Source organism: Jaculus jaculus, chromosome 7, assembly GCF_020740685.1.
Source record: "Jaculus jaculus isolate mJacJac1 chromosome 7, mJacJac1.mat.Y.cur, whole genome shotgun sequence".
In the NCBI taxonomy this organism is placed as follows: domain Eukaryota; kingdom Metazoa; phylum Chordata; class Mammalia; order Rodentia; family Dipodidae; genus Jaculus; species Jaculus jaculus.
Genome location: NC_059108.1, coordinates 73,127,016 through 73,147,430, shown reverse-complemented (window position 1 = coordinate 73,147,430; position 20,415 = coordinate 73,127,016).

Sequence of the window (20,415 nt, the reverse complement as noted above, 5' to 3'; positions counted from 1 at the left end):
TATTAAATTCACAAGACATAGAATACAAAAACTGACCACCTAAACATGGAATATGCTCTTTATAGCAAAATAATACTACATAAAAGTGTTATAGGAAATCCCTTCATAAAATGAAACTTTGGGATCACAACAATACTTTGATATGACTCCAATAGCAGTGCTACATGAGTAAACACAGTTTTATTTGTGGAAAGATTCAAGGAAGTTCACTCAAATAACAACATACTTTACCAGAATATCAGCTTTTATGAGTCACTGTAATTTTGATATTGTAATATATTATAAAAAACACATTGTATACTCAAACATGGATAAAATGGGAATGGATATTGATATCAGGTAGATGAGGAATCCTAACTGTATAGATAGGAAAATGAAACTACAATGTTCCAGTACCTTATTCAAAACTTCCAGAGCCATTTAGCAATAGGAAAGTGTGGGATCTAATCCACAGCTCTTGAGAATCTCTTGACTATTCCTCTAAATTTAGAGATACAAACACTACTCATCTACTATGCATGCATTGTTTTATGCAAATGGAAACCTATCACATCAAAGAAGGGAATACAATCAAATGGCATAAGAAGGTACAAAACAAAAGGCAAATTTAGCCAGCAGGATGGAATGAGCAGCAGCAATATTACACTCAGCATCCTCTTGGCATCTCTACCCATAAACAGAAGCTCAAATTCCTCTTCCAGATGTCAGAATCCTGAAGCTATTACAGATCTACAAACCAACTTTCAATCTTCAACTCAAGAATAAATAAATAACTATGTATGTCTAGATTCTCTGCAGGATATCTGATATAATAAAAACAGGCATAAGTTTTCAAGATCTCATCTTCAAATATTTGAGAATTTTTATTAAAACTGATATAGCCCTAATTATTGATAGCAAAGAAAAAGACAAAGGAAAGAAGGACAAGAGATTTTATCTTGTTGATTATGAATCATAATAAAATCAATAATATGTATAGCTATTTCTTTTTGCCTCTTTTTAATATTTTAAACTGCACAAAATTTTCAAAGTATAAATATAAGAGATAATGTCATTGGACTGGAACATTGTCACAAGATAATAGATCTGTTATTAGATACATACCAAGGTAAAGCTAGAAAGTTGCTGGACATAAATGTCGAGGAAAATTGGGAAACATTGTAAAAAAAAAAATGTTCTAGAATAGTAGCTTCATTTATGTTGAACCAAACGATGCATGTTAATGTAATGTTTTCTTTAATAGCTATTAGTTAGTATAGTCAAAGTAACTCATAGTATAGTAGAGAAACCATATTTTGGTCACTGAAGAGAACCAAACATGACATGAGGCCAATCTGACAACTGTTCATAGATAATAAGCCTATTTTCTGCTCCAACAAATTATATATACCAGTTATTTCTCAGTAACAGAAGCCAATAAAATCCCATAAAAGAGAAAGTTGACTGTTTTGCCATTTGGGTTGATAAGTTTTCTCCTTAGAGATACATACATGATTATATATATGTATGTATGTGAAGAAAGAGAAATTATTTAGCTTAGCCACAAATGCCAGAAACAAAAATCAAGTACAGATTTTGGAAATGAAATGCACTCACTTTTCAAAATTTGACTCTCCCAAATATACATTTTCTTTTTCTTTTTTTCTTTTTCTTTTTTATTTATTTATTAGAGACAGAGAGAGGGAGAGAGAGAGAATAGAAATGCCAGGGCCTCTAGCCACTGTGAACAAATTCCAGATGCATGTGCCAGCATGTGCATCTGGCTTCTGTGGGACCTGGAAAATCAAACCTGAGTCCTTAGGATTAACAGGGAAGTGCTAAAATCGCTAAGCCATCTTCCCAACCCCCAAATATACCTTTTCTATCTTGCAAAATACAATCAAATTTTAGAAATAGTAGCTCACTCCTTGAATTATATTCTTAGAAATTTAGCTTAGCATGGTAGGCCAACAAAGTTAGCCAAAGTAAAACCACAAAGAGAGAAATATAAGACTTCCTAAGAACTGAAGAAAAGCACGACTCACTGACAGGAATTCCTCAATATGATGGGATTGTAAGAAAAACACAGCATGGTCTCTCTATCAGGGACAATTCTGACAAAGAAAACCAAAAGGGGATAACAAATTAAACTAATTACCTCAATTGTTTGAGTATTTAAAAGTCTAGTACCGGGCTGGAGAGATGGCTTAGCTGTTAAGCGCTTGCCTGTGAAGCCTAAGGACCCCAGTTCGAGGCTCAGTTCCCCAGGTCCCACGTTAGCCAGATGCACAAGGGGGCGCACGCATCTGGAGTTCGTTTGCAGAGGCTGGAAGCCCTGGCGCGCCCATTCTCTCTCTCTCCCTCTATCTGTCTTTCTCTCTGTGTCTGTTGCTCTCAAATAAATAAAGTTTTAAAAAAAAAGTCTAGTACCATATATTTAAAGCAATTTTTCTCAAACTTCTAAATTCAGAATGTTAAGAGGAATAGAATTCACCTGAATAAAAATATATCATATTACCATCAGTATAGTAAGGTGGAGAATGTGTATGAAAATGGTTTGACTTAATTTTTCTGGCCATAGGGGGAAAAGCAATAAGCTTGACAGGATGAAGTGCTACATTGCATGCAAGTGTTTTAAGAGAGAGAAATATATTTTCTTCATGCAAATTTCAAAAGGAGTAAATGAATTCACCAAAACTTATAGTAACATATCATGAAAAATGTCTTCTCCAGCGCTTTTAGATGTATGTGTGTCCCAGTGTGAGTGTTGTAATATGTCACATTCACTGTCAAAAATCTATAAGTAAGAAAGCCGCATATCAGTCAAATTTTTTTTCTGATTTAGAAAAGAGACAGGTTTAACTTAAGCTTCAATTTAAAATTACTTGGAATCAGGTACACAATTTACTCAGAAGGTGAAAAAGTTGTTAAATAAGCTTGGGAAAGTTATTTGGCTTATTCATTTCTGTCTTCAAAAGAAGAACAATATCAAATCTGATGTGTACAACTGCCTTAAAAGAGAGTCTTAAAGTAATCTTTATAAAATGAAATGAAACAAAGAAAAGCATCCCTTTTTTAGATTTTCATATTTGTTTGCATTTTTTGTCTTAGAAAAAAAAAACAACTTTGATTTACCCATTACCAATTGCTACCACAACATGCAATTGGCAATGGTTAAATCTCATACATAGACCTCACAATCTTGTAGCAATTCAGAATAAGCCTCTAAAATATGAAGGGTTGTAGAACTGAAGACAATTGAAAGGAAGCCAATGTAGAACACCCTCTAAAATCAGGACACAGATCTACCATTACCAGAGGTAACTTTCTCTACCTCACTAAAAATAATGGCTAGCTGTAAAATGCAGTTTTTGACCCTAATTAGCTTGAATATGATACCAGAGAAACTTAATATGAGCAAGCTTTATTCATGAACCTCTATCTGCCACTTGTTTACCTCCTCATGATTTCTGATTATAAAGTTTCAATATCCTCTGCATTTGTCTTGTTATTTCTCTAAAATTTGCAGTTTTTGCTGATAATGTTATATAATCCAAAGTTTTAAGGTACTGCCTTGAACCTGACTTTCAATGCAGTGTGATGTACACTACATACATTGAATTGTCTTTTGTTATAGGAATCTATCCAAACTAACATATGAGTGTTGTAGAAAAACCACATTCCCTTCCATATAGGACCAACTTGCATGCAGAGCCTAATTTTAGCTATTACTTCCATGGGAGTGCACAGGTTATGTCATATTCATTCCAAAAAGTGACTCTGAGGCTGGAGAGATGGCTCAGTGGTTAAAAGTACTTGCTTGTAAGCCTGATAGCCAAGGTTTAAATCCCTAGTACCCAAGAAAAGCCAGATGCACAAAGTGGCACAGGCATCTAGAGTTTGTTTTCAGTGGCAACTGGACCTGGTATGCCTCTCACTCCCTATCTCCCCCCCCCCCCCGCACCTCTCTCTATCCTTGAAAAAAGTAGTAAGGAATTTTTAAAAAGTGACTCTTATTCTCCTCCCATTAGGAGATAGAATCTGTTTTCCCTTCCCTTGAGCTTGGTTTCACTTGTGACTTGTTCTAGGGAATACAAGGCATCAGAGCAGCTCCAAAACTACCATTTAAGACACACATTGTGCTCTGCACTATCCTCTAGAACCCAGTTACTACCATGGAAGAAAGTCTGGACTTTCCTGTAACAAAATGCTAGACTGTATGGAAAGAAATTCAGTTGTCCCCTCCTAGAATATTCTTCAGCCAGATGATATTTGAAATTGCAATTGCAGGTATATAGAAGGATCCAACCGACAGTCCTAGCTAAAACCTATCCCATAGATCTGAATATTCACAAGGTAGGTAAATACTTATTATTTAAGCCACTTGATTTAATTTGTTGATGGACAATAGACACATAGATCATCTGATGAATAATTACTCAAAATACAAGGATCCTTGCCCAAAAGACAAAGTACAGTATGTACCACAAGTTTTTGAATCTCTAGAAGAGTGTTTACATTGGCCATCCCCAAAATATTTCTCTCCATGAGTACAAGCAAAAATAATTATAAGTCAATTCAGTTGTCCACAGAGGTACAGCAGACAGAGCTAAAGGCAGTAATGAAAAAAAGATTACTTTAAAACATCTGGTTTAGAACATTAACTTGTCCTCATCAAAATTCAGATTGCCTGAAAATGGAATACTCTTTATAACTCTCTTTAATCTTATACTTTTGCTGTTACAAATGTCAGTTTATATTTTCTCTAATTGGAAAATCTCAGGCACATTGAAAGACTGCTTGGCTCCTAATGTTGGTACTACAGAATTTTGGCAGTGAGATATTGAATAGCTCCATAGCCCACCAGGTACAACTATTAGTTAAAATGATCTTGGGGTGGGAAAAGAACAAAGATTACCATAGAAACCAGAAATAGATATTATTGAATCGTGTTACCTTTTGTTCAGAACATATGTTTTTTAAATCTAACCACTAAGCTGTAGGATGAAGTTAGTTAAAACCTAATACTATAATAGAGAGAAAAGAAAGAAACAACTGCTTCAGGTTTTGGACTTCCCCAAATGGATCCTCCTTTCATGTTTTGTTAAATCATTACCTGTGAGTATGTCCAGAGACTCTATCCTGCAGAATGGCGAATGTGAGAGTCCAAGAGTCCATTTCAGAGAAAATTCTGACTGCAATCAAGTTCTCTGTATTTTCATCGAGCTGCAGAGCTCTTACATGTGATATTTGTAGGTTTAGAGCACCACTATGTGGTCTATTAGAGTGCATGAAAAGATGCATACCCTTTTCCACATACATATACTACATATGATCAAATACAAACTAAAAATGGTTATATCTCTGTTATGAAACAAGAGCATTTATCCACAGGAGTGTGAAATGTATATAATCTTTAAAAGAATAGATGAGAGCTTTACATGTAACTGTGCAAAAGTACAAATGATTGTGTGGCTAATTTTAACAAATGGCAAAAATGAGACCAGTGTTTCCAAGGGATACTATCTTAATGCATTTTGATATTGTGTTTCATCTCCATATGATATGTTGCATTTAATGCAAGTCACTCAGTCCAATTATTTCTACTAGGAGAAGAAAATAAAGGGGGAAAAGAAGGGAGAGGAATTTATGTAAGCATAGGAACTTGCCTTTGGCAAGGGAACAGAGGAAGAAAAGACAAACCCTGCTTTGTAACCATGCACATAAGTCACTCATGCATGATAACTCTTGAGAGTACAAGTCCAGGAAGGGCCATAATTCGCCTCCCTAGAAGGGAGAACAAGAGCCATTTTGTCCCTGGATTGGATTTTGAACAGAGTTCAATTTTGAAGTTAGCAAAATTACAAATATTCATACTTTCCAAGCAACTGTAGAGACTGGAGACAAAATGGAGCTCATCTTCTCTTGGCACTTAAATCTGAAGGCCACTTGATGAGCTCATTTCTGCTCAAAAATGTTTCTTGTTGCCTAAAAGTATAATTCAGCTTTCAGAAGGTTTCACATGCAATTAATAGCAAATGATGTAAGATTACCTTACAATAAAATAGGGGAATATTCTGTGCCTGTAGTGCAATCATTAAGAACCTAGGCTACATGAAACAATAAAGAGTGGCTATTACCTATTGAAATGTGAAATAATTACATTTAAATTAAGATGTAGTTTCTCAGTGATTCTGTCTAGATTTCATGTGCTCAGAAATCACCTGTGAATTGTGTCTACTGTACAGGTACAGGTCAAGAAGGTCCCTGCCCCAGCTAATAATTCTGTGGTATAGTACTGGTCTATGAGAGCACCTGATTCTCTGCCTGCACTTCATGGGTACTGAACCATGACACTGTGTCTGGAGTTAGATTCCTACATTGCTTTTATGCTTTTTTCTTTCATTTCCTCTAATGGGTTATGTGGGATCTTCATAAGTTTGATTCTTTATAATCACAAGTGTTAATTTTCTGGGAAAGTTCTCCTTTTCCAATATAGGTGACAAGCAGTAAAAAAAAAAAAAAATCTGTGATTAAGAAAATAGCATGAATTCATATGGGTATGAGGGACATGGCTTTCAAGCCAAAGGGGGAAAGACTGCATTGGTGAGCTGATATGTCCCATCACAGTCCATCATGCTTCCCTTCTTTATCAACCATTAAAAATTGTGCCTTTGTTCTGCTTTGAGGAGAATAAAACTGAAAAAAATAGTCAATTACTATGCCTATCTTGGTTTAAAATACATCTTTGATAGAAACAAAATCATATATTTTCAAAGGAACTTATATGATTCAAAATGGTAAATTTTCCTGACCTCTTCCTCTCATACTTTTAAATCTCTATATGTTGTCTTATTCTTCTCATGCTGGAATGGAAGGTCAAAGTAATATGGTTTTTGTAGTTTTGGCCTTCATTTATCCACCAATTTTAGAATGTGTATATGTGCTAATTAAATGCATTATTTATATCCAGTATGGTTCTCTGCCTGACCACAGATAATAAAATTTCCAAGGTTACTTACACTGATACCAGAGTTTGCTGGCTATTACATTAACTGATGTTCCCAATGGAACAAAGCTGTTAGCACAGACTACCCCATTCCCATATCATAGTACAGATACTTGGGGGGTGACTCAGCATTTTTTTCTGTCCTACTTTAATTTATCTCAGTTCTTGTTGATCTTACTGTAGTATGAGATTCTGTTTCTTTCTCCCTGAATATCTCTAGGATTTTCCAAAATGTTTCCCAGTACTCAGCCTATTACATCATCAGTCCAGCCTTTAAAATATGTCAAGAGTTACCAAATCTCCACAAAAGGATTCCATGGATCCCCTATCTCTAGGAAGCATGTAAAACCTGCAGAAATGGCACCTCCAAATATCTCTTGAGCATGAAAGCATCTAGATAATGAGTATATTATTAATGAGGTCTCTTTTGGTCACGAAAGACAGGAGACTTTGGCTAGCAGTGCAAAGGAATTTCATTGGCATAGAACAATACGGGATAAATTTAATGATGGGCTGTCTAAGTCTCTGAAGTGCATCCCAGCCTCATAGATAACTGAAACCAAGAATCTAGAAATGTCCAAAACCTTATAATTCATCTTCCCTGTGTATCAACTGTAGCTTCTGTTACCACAGTAAACCTCCTCCCACCTGTTAGAAAACTTACCACTTCCCCAAATTCCATCTCTCATGTTCATTCTCAGTAAACAGACCATGGTCTCACTGGCATTCCTTTAGTGCAGACCAATTGCATTAGCCTGAGCCAGGTGACCTGAAGAGATAGGGACACATTGTACTAGCATGCAAGTCCCCTTGGTAAAGGAAAGTATTTGGGAGAAATAAGAAAGGTTTTCAAAGTCAAGGGCAAATGCTCTCACTTCTACAAATGCTCATTAAAAAATATCTTTAGGGCTGGAGTGATTGCTTAGTGGTTAAGACATTTGTCTGCAAAGCCAAAGGATCCAGGTTCAATTCCCCAGGACCCATTTTAGCCAGATCAAGGGACAAGTATCTGGAGGTCATTTGCAATGGCTAGAGACCTTGACATACCCATTCTCTCCCTCTCTCTCTCTCTCTCTCTCTCTTTCTCTCTCTTTTTCTCTTTCTCCCTCTCTCAATCTCTCTCTCCCTCCCCCTCCCTCTTTCTTTTTCAAATAAATAAATAAATAAAAATAAAAATATCTTTAGAAAACAGCAGCAATTTCTTTAGAAGTTTGGTAGTTGTTTAATTGTGAAAAATGATATTATATAGACAAAAGAAGTAAACAAAATATTTTACCAACCTAATGTACCTTTAGTATTTTACTAATATCTTACTAGTAAGAAGACTCTCTTACTAATAAAAGTGAGATAAAAATTACTGTCTGTGTTATATAGCTCAATCTCTACAACACCAATATTTCATAATTAAAATAAGAGACTAAAATCAGATGTGGGTGCACACACTTGAAATCCTTGTACTTGGAAGGTAGAGGCAAGAGGATCAGAAGTTCAAGACTAGCCTTGGCAGTATGAGACACTGTCAAGAAGAAGAAGGGCTAGGAACATGACTCAGTGATTAAAGGTTCTTACTTGCAAAGCCTGCTGGCCTGGATTTAATTCTTCACCACTTCCAAAAATCCAGATACAAAATGTGGCGCAAGCATCTGCTATTCATTTAAAGTTGGCAGTGGCACAAGAACCTATCACAGGTGTACATGCATATGTGTGTGTGTGTGTGTGTGTGTATGCATGCATGCATACACACACATATGTGTAAACAAATAAAAAATATTCTAAAAGAAAAAGCGGAAGAAAAAGAAGACACAATTACCTAACTACCTTGGAAATAAGAACAGTTATTGCTGTTTTTATGTCCAAGAGCTACAGACATGTGACTGTAATAAGTAGCATCATTCTATGAATTTCAATTCTAGCTCTATCATTTTTAACCGTATGATTTGCAAGTTGCATAGTCTTCTGTACCTCAACTATTATATTTATAAACTAGGGATTAAAACACCCATCGAATGCATAACATCAACAAGCGTTTGAATAAGGCCAGGAAAATATTACAGACAGTGACTTTGCTCCAACAGGGGATGTTTGTCTGCAAACACTGTAGCTTTCATAGCTGGATGAAATGAGGTCAGTATCTAACAGATAGAGGAAAGACATGCTGCTAAATGTCCACCATACACATGACAGCTCACTCCAAGCAGAATGATTATCTGCAAATGTCAGTTTTGCCAAAATATAAAAATCCTACATTAAGGGATGATATAATGTACTTATTCTTATCAGAAATAACAATAGTATTAGCAAATTATTTTACAACCCTTACAGTTGTAATCACTATATTTCAACCAATTTTAATCTGAACAAAACAAACAAATGAACAAATGTAACTATGGGGTCCTATTTTGTATCTCAATCTTACAAACATAAAGGGTATAATAGTGAGGGTTCAGTCTCCAGTTGTTTTCTGAATAATTGGTCCTCATCAGTTACATTACAGTAAATCTTTGTAGAAAATTATTTTCCCTAGGAGACATTTTTACTATAAGGTTATGATAAATGTAAAAAATTCTTTCCTCTTTCCCTCTTCCTACTCTCAAACCACTTCTTAAGAGTACCAAAATACGGCTGGAGAGATGGCTTAGCAGTTAAGCGCTTGCCTGTGAAGCCTAAGGACCCCGGTTTGAGGCTCGGTTTCCCAGGTTAGCCAGATGCACTAGGGGGCGCACGCATCTGGAGTTCATTTGCAGTGGCTGGAGACCCTGGAGCATGCACTGTCTCTCTCTCCCTCTATCTGTCTTTCTCCCTGTGTCTGTCGCTCTCAAAAAAATAAATAAAAAGTGAACAAAAAATAAAAAATAAAAAAAGAGTGCCAAAATTTTCCAATGTTTGTTTTAGTCAAATATTCAAATTCAATAGTTTCCCTTTTTTTTTCTCCTTTTTGAGCCCCTCCCCTAATTGTTACAGGTTACTTTGCAAGGATTACAGAAAATGTCTGATATGAAAAGATAAGAGATTTGGAAATCTATCCTTGAGCTTAAGTTAAATTTCCTGCAGGTTGATGTATATAAGCTTCTTTCTGAATTTTCTCCAAATGTACTGAATAATACTCTGAAAGAATCTTCTAAACCCAAGGTCTACAAGATGGTGATAGATTATTTAATATGTTCTGTCTTTCAGGGACATTCAGAATAAAAATGCTTCTTTCTTGGGTTAATGAAGTTGTTTGAAAACTGATTAGCTACTGCGCCTTGGTGCAAGTTTTATAGATCTTATTTTACTTAGAAATGATACTTTACAGGTACCATACTTTTAGGTAGGGGTAAAGGGTACTTCAACCAAAGGTAACAGAAACAGAATAAAATGCAAATCAAATGTCACTTCTTGGGACCTAGCGTAATAAAAAAAATTGAAACATGCAGCCAGGTCCTTAATCTTCCATACAAAAATGTCTCCTACTTCTCAGGCAATATAGATAATCTTAAGAAAATGAAAAGATCTTCATTTATCAACAAAATTCCAAAGGCCACACACAGTTTCTATATCTGCTGACCTTTATTCCTTTTCAATGATCTAATATTTCCTTTGATAAAATGTAACTGAAGAAGTCATCTAAACATCAAGATGGCAGAACTTTCAAAATTTAGTTCAATCCGATTAACTCTCAACAGGTATACATGACCTAGACTTCAGAAAGGGGAGGAAACCTTCCTAACAAATCCTGAAAGTGATTAAAACTTGAAAACTTCATGAAGCACATATATGTTTAGCCTGTTTGATAGTATCTCCTCTTGTGTGTCACACTGTAACTGAGAACTTTAAAAAAGTCGCAAAATATATTTAAGAATAATTAACTATAAGAAAAAATAAAAGGCAGCACTTCACTGAAACTAGTTGAGGTAAACCAGCATTCAGCAAAATATTTGCCCCACACAAGATTTACCATCCTTACGTTGTCCTCTGGGTCTAAATTCCTTTGCTATAGCAATCTCCCATGAAACACCTTGTTTGGAGTTCTATTATGCACAAGGGGGCACAAGCATCTGGAGTTCATTTACAGTGGCTGGCTGGAGGCCCTGGCACGCCCATTCTCTCTCTATCTATCTATTTATCTAACTCTTTCTCTCTGTCTGTTGCTCTTAAATAAATAAATAAATAAATAAATAAATAAAAAATAAAAACTCGCTGGGTGTGGTGGCTCACACAATTTTTTGGAGGATTCGAGGCCATCTGAGACTACATAAAGAATTCCAGGTCAACCTGAGCTAAAGTGAGACTTTACCTCGAAAAACCAAAAATAAAAATAAAAATAAAAAATAAAAACTCACATATGTGATTTTGAGAATGTATTCTACATACTGTGTTCCTACAAACATTCATGGTTTCATGTTTCATGCACACATCAGCAATAATGGACCCCTTACCATAAGCCTGAAGATTAACAGGAGTATGTCCAAGGACAATCAAAAGTACAGAATATAGGCTAGAGAGATGGTTCAGTGGTTAAGGTGCTTGCTTGCAAACCTAATAACCCATGTTCAATTCCCCAGTACCCACCTAAAGCCAGATACACAAAATGGCACATTTGGAGTTCATTTGCAGAGGCTGGAAGCCCTGGTACACCCATTCTCTCTGTCTTTTCTTCCTCTCTCTGCTTGCAAATAAATAAATAAACTATAGGATATATTCCTTTCATATTATTTATTTAAAATTACAAATAGTCTAATCATGAATTAACAGGAAAATATTTTATTGGAGATACACAACATGTACACACTAGTCATGAATTACAGAGTTGGGAATTTCCTCAGAAATCAAATTTTGAAAAATATTTTATTTATCTATTTATATATTTAAAAGACAGACAAGAAGAGAGAGAGGGTGGGGAGAGAATGTGCACACCAGGGCCCCCAGCCACTACAGATGAACTCCAAATTCAGGCACCACCTTGTGCATCTGACATATGTGAGTTCTGGAGAATTGAACCTGGGTCTTTGCAGGCAAATGCCTTAACTGCTAAACCATCTCTTCAGTCCTCAGAAATCTTTTGTTCCATTGTTTTGTTTTGTTTTTTTCTTTTTACATTACTTCTAGTTCATGCAGGTAAGCTCAGTGCAGAGTGGAGATTTCTACTCCTAGTATAGTATTTCTACTACTGCATTACATCTTCAATTTTCATGTTACCCAGTCTGAGCATATACTAGTGTCAATCAATAAACACCAAAGCAACATTTTTGGTTCCTAAATAAGACAGGAGTCAGAGTGTATAAGTATAGAAGAGGTCATCCTAGACAGAAGCCATGAAGGGAATCAGAGAAACTTTCTCAATTTTCTTGATGTCCCTAATATTTGTTATTGTACAATCACTAGATATTTTTGTGGCTACAAAAATCTCATGTTCTTCATTACAAAAGTTTAGGTAGATTAAAAGTAAAGAGCGTGGTAGGAAATAAGGCAGCTATAAAAGTCTAGAGAAAGGATTTTAGGCCTAATGGGCTTTGCAGAACTGACTAGACACTGGTCAAGGTGCTATGGAAACCAGCATGAAGCAGTAGAGATGGGTGATCTGGTGAGTAATCTCCCTGAAGTTCTGGGGATCATACAAACTCCCATATTACCTGTGGGCTTCACATCTTCTTGTGCTTATGCACAGCACATGGACATCATGGTGCTTCTAACATTTCTGGAGTTGAAGTATTCTGTAGCTTCCTGTGCTGTGATGGGTTCTGAGAAAATCCGATATGTGTCCATGGCTCCTCCTCTCTTATCTACTATAACAGTGAAGGAGAGAAAGAAGCATCAGAAAAGATCACCTTTGGCAATGTTCTATCAATTTCCACTTCCTGCTTTGGCCAATTAACCCCCCCCCCCGCGCATACATTTTTCACAAATGTACTCATGGAGTATGAATTGTCAAAATCTGATGAAAATCTTCACAAAGTACCTTACTTTGTTAAGGAAATAATGTTTAGTATATGAGTACATCTGACTACTTTTTTGTCTTTGAGAAATACTGATTTATCTCTACCTTAATTTAAAATGACTTGTGCATACATATATATTCATGAGTTCATTTCTGTGTATATCTGCGTGTGCATGTGTATGTGGGTGTGCTTTTTCTGTATATATGAATTCCTTTTGTGTGTGGTACTGGACATCAAACCAAAGATCTTACCCATGTTAGAAGTGCTTTAACATTGAGCAATAAGCCAACATCCTTTAAACATTCTTTAAAGAATTCACTTTAAACTATTTTATATATTTTCATGGTAATGTTTATCATTATTTTGCTATTAGCATAAGTCACTCTGTTTTGAAAATTTTCACATGACAGTGCCTTATAAGGTACTCAACATTTTCTTGTTATTGATAAGAAAGTAATTAATATGTTTACATGAAATCAGGTTCACATATAACTTGTCCTTAAATAGGTCCACTTAATATTAAAAACAACTCCTTTATGAACAGATGCTTCTTTGCCATCTTTGAATAGTAAGTGGTGTATCTTTTCTGAGATTAACTGTTGTATTCCAGGAATTATATTAAATTGCTTAATGGATTTGTAACTTTAAATGACCATATACTATTAAAAGAAGCAGTATTTTGTCATCAAAAAATATCTTTTTCTGAATACACTCAATATACAATACACTCAACATATACATTTACATTAATATGCATGACTCAGTAAAGTGTTTACACTTTAACAAAAGCACTGTGGAAAGGAAGGCTGACTATGGCTGTGAGTACAGATCACTCTGGACAATCAGGAGGGTGCACACAGGGTTCTGTTGGCAGGCATAGTCTGAAACTGCACATCTAGATGCTATGTTCTCTGTCTGTAGTCATCCCTCATCCAGTGAAATGGGGCTGTGTTTTTCTGCCCACAGACTGTCCATCTGTTAGATAAGCTGAAGCACTGAACAGGGAGAACACCAGAAGTTCACAACTTTGCAACTGGCTAGCATGGATCAAGTTCTACTATTGTCACAGGACTGATGCATACCTTTTACTCCATCTTGCTTGAATTGTGAATTATTATTATTTTTTTGCGTAGGCTTACTATCTCTCACTATCCAATTTCCCAGAGCTGCTTTTGAGTTGCTAGTGGGTGATTCTTTCACTTGTAATTTAGATCATATCTTTGAAAATTTACTGATAATAAGTCATAATGCAATGTATTATGAAAACAGTTATTTGGAATGCATATAATTTTACCATTTTTTATGTTTTTAATTGACAACATCTATACTAACAGACAACAAACCATGTTATTTCCCTCCTTTCCCCCACTTTTCCCTTCATAACTCTGCTCTCCATCATACCCTTCCTTCTCTCCATTAGTCTCTCTTTTAATTTGATGTCATCATCTTTTATCTCCTATTATCAGGGTCATGTGTAGGTATTGCTAGGCACTGCAAGGTCTTGGATATCAAGGCCAATTTCTGTCCTGACAGTTGCATGTAAGAAGTGGTACTTTTCCTTTGGCTCTTACATTCTTTCCGCCACCTCTTCCACAATGGACCCTGAGCCTTGGAGGGTGTGAGATGTTTCAGTTCTGGACACTCCTCTGTCCCTTCTTCACAGCACTATGTTGCCTTTTGGGTCATCTTAGTGGTCATTGCCATCTGAAAAGACATTTCTCTAACCAAAAGTGAGAGTAACATTAATATATGAATAAGTGTAGTACTTTCAGGTCAACTTGGTGAGAATAATATATGCATTTATCCAGACAAGAACAGGCTTTATAACTCTAAGGCTCATGACTTCCCCTGACATAGGCTTTTGATTAGGTTTTCAGTACCAGGCATGTATTCTGTCCCATAGAGAAGACCTTCAGTCCAATTAGAAAGCAGTTGATTTCCCCTAGAGCAGACATGCCACTATTGCACTAGTTTGGTCATTCGGCCAATCTGGCCAAACTTGAGGCTTCCAGTGTTCACTGTTTTCACCACTGATGACTTCTGTCTCCCATAAGGCTGCATACAGTACAGCTTTTTCCAGCTTTCAGTTGGCTGGACTACAGGGAGAAGGTTTTATGCTCAGCACCAGCTAGACTTCTCAGTGACTTTGCTGCTTAGGTATATGAAGTCTTCAGCAATAAGGTCTTCCCATCTCTTTCTCATGGGAAACCAAGGTCCTTGGCAATAACCTATAATGTTTTGGAGGCAACAGGGATTGCCCTGGTCAACAACTCACTGGAAAGTATCCCATCCCTGGCACTGAAAATTTTATAGTAACAATCTTTGGCTTCTAGATGTGCCATTCTTCAAGATAGTAGATTATCATATGCCTTATTCAGAAAATCTTGAATATTGGTTGACCCTCCCCCTCAACAGTTTGTTTATATGATATCTTCCCTTGATCTTGCTTAGGCCTTTCCCCTCCCTGTAATCTGTTCTTCTACTTACATGTATACAATACCATCTCCTAAAGTCAGTCCTTCCCTCTCCTCCCTCCCTTATAGCCTTTTTCTAGCTTATGGGCCTCTGATACTGACTTTTGGTTGTAGCTTACACACAAGTCTATACATTTGTAGCTAGGATCCACATATGAGAGAGAACATGTAACATTTGGCTTTCTGGGCTTGGGTTACCTAACAGTGTAATCCTTTCCAGATCCATCCATTTCCCTGTGAATTTCATGATTTCATTTTTGTTTACTGCTGAATAGAACTCCATTGTGTAGATATACCACATCTTTATTGTCCATTCATCTGTGGAGGGACATCTAGTCTGGTTCCATTTCCTGACTATTGTGAATAGAGCAGCAATAAACATGGTTGTGCAAGTATCGCAAAGGTAGTGAGAAGAGTCATTAGGATATATGCTTAGGAGTGCTATAGCTGGGTCATATGGTATCATTTTTAATTGCATAAGAAATATTGCATACAAATGAGATGGATGCACTTATGTTTTAAAATATTTTACTGACCACCTGCATACCTATACTGAATGTAACCTTATCACAATCCCCTCTCACCACCGTTCTTTTCCCGGTCCTCTGTTCCTCTTCACTGAATTCCTGCTCCTTTCCAGCTAGTTCCTCTTCTATTTTGAAGGCATGGTTTTTATTCTCATATGATGTAAGACAGCCACTTTGAAGTCTTAAGTGCAATGACCATTTTGTGTCTGGAAGGCAGATTGTCATGCACTCCTCCCCACACTTTGGCTCTTACTTGCTTTCTTCACTCTCTTCTGAAATGGTCTCTGAACCTTGGTGTGTATGATATAATGTTTCATTTAGTGCTAAACACTCAACTGTTGCTTCTTCTTAGCACTTTGATGAGTTTGAGTCTCCTCAGTAGTTATTGTCTTTACAAAGGGACCTTTCCCTAACCAAAAGTGATGAAAACATTAATACATAGACATAAACATTTAGAAAGAAAGAATTAGAGCAGAAGTATCTTGTGGGGGTAGATAATGTCATACCAAACAGCCATAGATTATTACAGAAAATTCACAGCACCAGGGATTGAGTGCTACCCAGTGTATTATTGATCACAGAAGCCCTCAAGGCTCCCAAAATAATACAAGCTATTGCTATTCCCACCAGAACTAGGTGATGAGACCATATACTGAATATACCTCATATTGCAGTTACAGGACACTAAGAAATCAAGCTAGAGCTGAGTTGGAAGCCTTCTTCCTTGTAACTAGAAGTCATAATGCTGGAAAGAGCTGTGAAGACTACTAGAGGGAAACGTCATCAACTTAAGCAGCAGCAGATTCTGCAAGCCACACAACTGGCCTGCTAGGCAAGATATTCCCACTGGGGCAATAATGGTAGGTCTTTATGGAAGTAACCAACTGCTCTCTGACTGGATTTGAATAAACTTTTTGGGAGGAAATTTATGCCAAATACCAAAAACATAGTGAAACTTCTTTCTTTTCTGTAGTTTAACCATTATTCAGAAAACTATATATGCAGAAAAAAAATACTGCTTAAATCCAAGCCAAATTGTTTCATGCAGTGTTCATTGGTACTGCATGATGCTGGAGTGCAAAATGCAGTTTTGTGCTCAAAAAAGAGGCCACAATGAAGTCAATGGAACATGAGGGAATGTTAGCAGAAACAATTTGCATTCATTGCATGAGTGATTTTGAATTAATTTTTGGTCACAGTGCTAAGAAACATCTTATTGCTGCAACTTTTTCATGACCTCAACCTCCAGTTATGTGACCCCAGAGTTTCACATGCTGACATCTAGATATTTTGCAAGCATTCCGTTTGGCCTTTAGCTGATGATCAACCTGCATCCAGTCTTTGATCTGTCTGAATCCTCTACCGTTCTTTGTTTGTAGTACATTTTGGAATCTCTGTATTGCAGAAGGAAAAAAAAAAAAGCCTATAAGCATATTTTCCAGTATTCTGTGCAGCCAAGGAGCTTGATGTGAACAAGAGTTTACCTTGGATGAGATTTGAAAGTCAGAATAGAGTTTGGTATGTGGGGGCAGTCTAATACAGCTGACAGTCAAACACATGGAAATGACATTTCGTGTCTGTTCTCTGGGTTCTTGAAAGTGAAGAAGCAGTTTCAGAGGAAGCAGTGTCCAGTCTCCAGTACCAGCTTGTTGAGAGGCCAATTGCCAATGGCAGTTGTGATTATAATAGCAGCTGCCTAGTCCCTGGATTTTAATGTCAACAATGAGTTTTGGTATGAGTTATTTCAATGTAGTTCTCAGAAGAAGTACAGGTATTCTAGAAGTCTCCCTTATAGACCAAGCTGCTTAGAACCCCTTCTGTGAGCCTCCCACTGTTTTGGGAAGGATTTCAGTCTTTAGATTAAATTTATGAAGTATAGAATCCATAATTTTCTTCTTCCTACACTGAATTATTACTGATAAATAAACCAGGAAATCAGACTCTGTTAAAACAGGTAACAAACAAGAGATGATATGGCCAAAATCCTGAGGAAATTAAACACTGACCCCACACAGGATGGCAGATAAATAGCAAAAGGCTAAAATGATCAGCAGACATGGTCCCAGAGTGTCACAAGTACAGAGGATTATCTCTAATTTCAGAGAAGAATCCCTGCTCTACTTGCCACCCTAACATGGTAAATGTTATAAATATTCTCAGGCTTTGCAGAATGCATTATTTGTAGATCATATATTTTATTTGTGAAAACATATACTTCTGAAACACCTTTCTGGAATTAAGTGGCTACTGTGCCAAAAGTAGAGGGTAGCAAGGAAACGAAAGTTGCATGACTTTCTTGCCAACTTTGGGGAAGACTTAGAGAAACAATAGCTAGTAGCTTGAGCTATTACATTCAAGTCTAAACTTCATCCTGACCTCCTCCATACTTAGTTACTAAGGAGCCCCTTTGGGTTCCAGAACATAAAAAGGAAGTAGTAACATCAAGTGATTACATAAATTTGCATGTCATTTGTAGTAATCTATCAGTTGAGTATCATTACTGTAACTGTACAAATAAGTTTCTAAATGACTTCTGATCTGTGATTCCCTTGGTCTTTCCCCCCAGAGGTTCAATGGCATGAGGCTTTGTGAACATTTTCCCACTCTACTCAGAAGTAGTTACTGTCAGTTTTTCTTTAGGGCCCCTGAGTCTCCAGGTTCACCCTTGAGCAGGGAATGTGCAGCAGTCTATTGGTGTCACCTTCCTCCCACGTCGTATTCCAAGGAGTTCCTCCTTCTGTTACAGACCAATGCCCCTATTTTGATTCTCATTAGTGCTAGAGGGGAAGAGCTATCCTGACAGGAAAGGAGCTGCCCAAATAGAATTAGAGAAGAGAGTGGAATACCAAGTAATTTAATTGTGTGTGGGAGAGCACATTTGAAGGTAATAGAAAAAATCACAATATAATGTAAGCAGTTATAGATATAATGAAATGTCCCCATTGTTGCTATTTATGTATACCTTTTTATATGCATTAGGTTTATTTTGCTGTATTCTGTAATTCTCCTTCTGAAGTCACCCATTTCTCTCCCACATCAGCATGACCCTTCCTTCAGAGACCAAGTCAGTTTCAATATCTTGGAAGACACAGTTCCCACTTATAGAAATGAAACCGTAAGAGAAGAAATTCTTGTCATGCTCTGGCCCTCCTCTCTGAAGTCAAGGCCCAGGACCCCAGGCTCTTTTTGCTTAGATGGAAACTCCATAGAAACCTACTATGGGTTAGAGTAATTCAAATCCTGAAAGACATACAAATAAGTGAGTTTTTTTTTTTCTTGAAACTTGGTGATCTATATTCATGTTTCCTTCTGTGTGTAACTTTTGTTGATTACTCTTGATATGCATTTTATAACAAAAATAATGAACAATGTTTTATGAGAATTTACCATGTTCAAGGGACTATGCCAAATTTTTCTAAAGTTATCTAATTTGGGTCTCACAAAAGCCCCATGAAATGGGTATTATATACATCTTGAAAAGGGTGACATTCAGGTGTGAAGTGACCTGTCTGATGTAATACTGCTAAAAATTGGAAGAATAGTATCTTAGTTTTTCTGATACCAGAAACATTTTTAACTCCTTACATTACTGCACTCAAAGAACCAGACCCTTGCCTAACTTGAGATCTTCAAGAACTAGATGAAATCCATGATATAAGAGTTATGGCTTAGAAAATATTTTCCATTTTCAATTATTGCAAACTATTGAGATGCTATGTTTTATTAATGATGAGATGTTATTTTTTTCATAGGAAGATAACTAATATAATGAATAGGTACAAAAAAGACTTTCACTAAAAATCAACATTTCACATGGAGTCCTGGACTTTGAAATCTTACTTGGTGATTTTATTTTATGGTCATACACAAATCTCCTCCCCAGCTCATGAAGGTGGAAAACAGCACGTATATGTCAGAGATCTTCAAGACAATGGTAAATTTGAATTAGCTACATATACTATTCATAATAAGTTATTTCACAGGGAAAATCTTGGCTGCTGAATGTATTAGATTTTCAAATTAAAACTCATCAAAGAGAAGGCCAATCAAACAAAGATGTGTTCATATGGTCTTTCTAATAACCATCAAGACTTTTCCAAGGCACTCCAGGTACTTCACCAATCTATTCATTCCTTGGATATTAACTGTGGTGGTTTGAATCAGATGCCCCCCATAAACTCATGTGTTCTGAATATTTAGTTTCCAGCTAATGGCAATTTGGGAGATGGACCTTTACTGGAGGAGGTGTGTTGTTGAGGGCAGGCTTTAAGATGGTCTAGCCAGCTCCTCTTTGCTAGAGCTCTGCTGACTTTCCTGCTGCTGCTTTCCACCAGCTGTGGAAGAGGTGATGTCCATCCCCTTCTCATGCTATGCTTCCTCCTGTCATCATGAAGATTCCTCTCAAGATTAAGCTCTTAAAAAAAAAGAAAAAACAAAAAAAAAGCACTTTCCTTCCATAAGATGTTTGGGGTCAGGTACTTTATCACAACAACAAGAAGGTAACTACA